We start from the raw sequence: 4,545 nt of genomic DNA, 5'->3' as shown, positions 1-4,545 counted from the left end.
TCTGTTACTAGAATTATCCATGATTTATTTTATTGTCCGTAATTTGGTAAAATTATGTCTCTTTACATAGGCTACTAAAAATGTATTTACTAATTTCAAGTAAATACATAAATTCTATTTCCATCTCTTTTAAAAATAAAATTTTGTCTGTTCTACAAATTGATCAGAGGCATGGATTTTGTGGCTAGCTAGGTCATTACACATCTGTCTCTTTCTTTCTCTCTACCCTTCATGGTTCTCATAATATGACTGCTCCATAATTATCCTCATTTATTTTGCTTTTATATTTTTGGTTGCATCATTTCACTTTTTGCTCTGCCATTTCCCAAATCATTTATATAGAAGGCATTATTTCCTATTTTCTCATGCCTAGAATAAGCTCCACATGAAGACATCACTGGTCCTCATTTTCAGTGTGTATGTTTGAATACGGAGGAACATCTTTCCTCTGCTCTCCATCAATTCCCTACTCTCCAATTAGAATAATTTCGAATAGTAAAATTGGAAAAAGAGAAAATTAATCATGTGAATAAACAGTTGCAGAAAATTCACCAGATATTTCTTCCCAGTTCAACCAATGTGAACTATTAGGGAAATACATGGACACCTCATTCCCATTGGCACTCAAAGCCTCTGGTTAGGCAATTCTTAGGAATATGGGGAACAAGATGAAAAAGTAAGGAATGGTATCAATTGCAGGAAAAAAAAATTGGAGAAGGATCCAAGCAATTTTCTTCATTGGGCTGCCGAAAATATTCAGCTTATTACAGTGCGGAGACTTCTTTCCCAATAGGCCACTCATGTGAATAGTAGGGATGATGATGAGTATACCCCTCTTTGAGAAGCCTACAGTGGACACTTAGACATTGTCAGTGAGTTGGTGTCTCAAGCGGCACATGCAATAACTGTAGATGACTGCACACCCCTGCACAGTGCATATACGTGGAATAATACCAGAGTGGCTTCTTTCTTACTTCATCATGATACAGATACCAATGCCCAAACTAATGGACTGTTTTTTTAAAAATTTTTTTTGGTCTGGTCGTGGGGCCTGAACCCTGGGCCTGGACGCTGTCCCTCAGCATTTCAGCTCAAGGCTAGCGCTCTACCACTTGAGCCACAGCATCACTTCCGGCTTTTTTTCTGCTTATGCGGTGCTGAGGAATCGAACCTAGGTCCTCATGCATGCAAGGGAAGCGTCTACCACTGAACCACCTTCCCAGCCCAAATATTTTTGTTTGTTTGATTTTTGTTGTGGTGGTGTTATTTTTTTGGTCGTACATGGGGCTTGAGCTTTGGGCTTGGGTGCTGTTTCTGTGCTCTTCAGCTCAAGGGGAGCACTCTACCACTTGAGCCACAGTTCCACTTCCCCAAACTAAAGGACTTTTGACAGCCTTACATCTTGCTTTCGAGAATTGAGATAGTAAAGATATGCTGGATAGCCTTCTGTTGAACCATTATATAAAACCAGGCCTGAAGAACAATATAGAAGAAACTGTATTTGATATTGCCAAAAGGATAATTATGTATCACTACCTCTATGAAGTTGTGAAAGGCTGTACAAATTGTTCACCGAAGTCCTAATGGTCGGGTTAAGGTTCTTAAATTTCAAAAATGCAAGTCCATCTTTTGTGTCCCTACAAAACATTTTCACAATCCAAATAAGAGCAATATCTTTTTTTTTGGTCAATCATGGGGCTTGAGCTCTGTGCCTGGGAGCTATCCCTGTGCTCTTCAGCTCAAGGTGAGCGCTGTACCACTCGAGACACAGCTCCACTTCCAGTTTTCTAGTGGTTTATTTGAGATAAGAGTACCACAGACTTTCCTTCCCAGGCTGGCTTTGAACCATGATCCTCAGATCTCAGTCACCTGTGTAGCTAGGATTATAGGCATGAGCCACCAGTGCCCGGCAGCACCAATATTTTACTGTAAAAATTCATGGATTCCGTGGAATTCTTCCAAGTGAATTTCTTGCCTTGGATGTAAAAATGTATTCAATAGTTTTTGTATACATGTATAATAATTTCTTCAGAGTTTGTGATTTTTTAATCAGAAATAATTTTAATTTACCTGTTGAAATGAGTAGTACAGAAACTAAACTATTTCTGATGATTGTCTGAAAAAGTATATTTTAAAATATTCTATATTCTATGTTTGCATAATGTTCATAATTTATTTTCTCCTAGATATACTTTGAATTCTACATTATTATATAATATATAGGTTCATTAATGTGTCCTTTCTGATTGCATTCCATATAGAACAGTTTGATTCCTTTTTTTCTAGGTCTTAATATTATTTTTCTTTGGGATAAAATGTCAGTGTTGTCTAATTTGAAAAGTTTTGTAAAGTTTATGCTATGTAAACGCCTTTCTGAGGTGAAGATTTAATACACTGATGTCAAACTAAATTTAATAATATGAATTACGTGTATTGTTACACTTGTAATTTTGTAATCAACTTTTTAATAACTGTTTTTCATTTCTTGCATCTGAAGAATGAAAAATATGGAATACTTCTGAAATTTTCATATTATCCTTGTGCAAGTGCCATGTTAATCTCTGTATTGTAATTTGAGTATACGTGCTGCTGAAGCATGTAATATCCTCTAAATTTAAGTAGTTAATGATGCAATCTTTATACAGGCTTATATCTATGGGTGCCTACTTGTAAGAAGGAAACCTTATTGTTCCTAACAATGCTATCGATCTTATTTCCCTTAAATTCTGTGAATAGTGGAAAAAAATTATATTGATCAGTCGATTGCTCACATTTGCAAAATTTTTTTGTAAATGACTATATTAAGTCTTTTTATTTGGTATTTGATCGTACTCTTAATTATTTATAGATAGGTCCAAAGGTGATGGCTTTTTCAAGTACTTATTTATCCAACTGAATTAGCTTTGTGGCCCTAATGGATTCAAAGTAAACATTGCTTAAGAGCTACTTCTAAACTTCTTCAGCTGACAATTTCCCAAATGAGGTGTTACTGGAACAAATGTCTACCTGAGCCTTTAACCTTCTTCCATGTGGGAACAGACCAACTAGAATATCTTACCCTGACAGCAAAGATTTTCTTACTAGAACAAAACTAATCTTGGTTACAAGCGATCATAGAGAGATGAACAGTTCAAATAGAACTGTTCAGAGTAGAAGGTATTTTATCAAAACATAATTGTTTATTATACCTTCCATTTCAAAAGTAGCTAATGCCAAGAAGGTGGAAAAATTGTTCGTATGCATGATTACTTTTTGTTCTGGCCTGTCTACGATCCAACCAGGCAGGAAATTACACTACTGCCTTTTTATAACCAAATATTTTCAGAGTTGCAGGAGAAGTGCATATGTTTCTCCTCGTTATTAGGCATTAAATTGATAATGTTTTAATCACAGAGTTTCCTCTTTCCTCCATGCTGTAAATCTACAAATGGTAAAACTTTAGGTCTAACTCTATCAAACACTGAGGTAGAGATAATGGAATAATACTTTAAAACAGAGTTGCCTTTGATACAGTAACTACAACAGAAAAATACAAAATGTGTGCCTTTTACTTATATATAGTCGTACATTTTATATTTATATGTGCTGATTTTATATTTCACACAATGAAACTTACTAGAATTAGTTGATAATTTGACAAATAAATTGATATTTATTTTTTTCCAATAAATAGAATTGGAATATAAATAATTTGGTTTAAAATATATATTAGACTATAAAAATTATCAATGCAATGTTTTTAGTATAAACTTGTGATACATTATAACTGTTCTTTGCCTTCTGAATCCACATGGTAATAAAACAATGTTTTCCTCTAATCTGTAATGGATTTTACTCTGCTGCTCTGTTTATTGTTTTAACTCGCCTGTCCCAAATTGTTTTTCTCCATATTTCTGAAGCATTCCTACTGATTATTCCCAAATTTTGCTAAGATGTCTAAAAAATATTATTTTTCTTCAGTACCCATGGGTCCTAGGATCCCAGGTCCCAGTTACCTGCATCATCAGATAACAGGGGCAAGACTTTTCACTAAGGCCCATGCAACATATCAACACAAAGTAATTGAAGACCCATCTCAATTTCGCATTTCCTATATTTCAGGGCCCCAATTCCTTGAGATGCAGGAATTAGCAGTAAACAATTGTGAAATGCAAGGCAACTTAAAATGAAGGATGAGATCACAAAATTTGAGAGAAAGTACTGTAATTCAAACATTCAACTTACAGATGACCAGCCCATATGAGTGAACAAGTTCACAAAGTGTCATATGTTTATTTTTAATACCCCTCACCTATGATTAACGAAAGATTTTATTCCAACATAAGTGGGCCAAAAATAGTTCCTGGAAGGACAGATCCATAATTGGTCTACCAAAGCCCGAAAACTTGACTTAGAGGTCAAATGTAATTCAGAAAAACATTTGAAGCACTAAGGAGTGCTTCAAAACACTGGGACTTCAGTACAACATGGTTCTGTGGTATAAAAATGTCACTCTCAAACCAATGATAATCTACATTTAATCTGAAAGTATATTCATTTTCAAAT

General features: G+C 34.8%; 1 pseudogene; it reads right to left on the bottom strand.

Annotated features, from left to right (window-relative positions):
- Positions 1–2,501: 2,501 nt before the first annotated feature.
- Positions 2,502–2,598, bottom strand: LOC122126322 (annotated as a pseudogene).
- Positions 2,599–4,545: the final 1,947 nt, after the last annotated feature.

Source organism: Dipodomys spectabilis, unplaced genomic scaffold (assembly GCF_019054845.1).
Source record: "Dipodomys spectabilis isolate Male_0828 unplaced genomic scaffold, ASM1905484v1 ptg000274l, whole genome shotgun sequence".
NCBI lineage: Eukaryota > Metazoa > Chordata > Mammalia > Rodentia > Heteromyidae > Dipodomys > Dipodomys spectabilis.
Note: the sequence above shows the minus strand (reverse complement) of the source record. Positions and strands in the feature narration are given on the sequence as shown.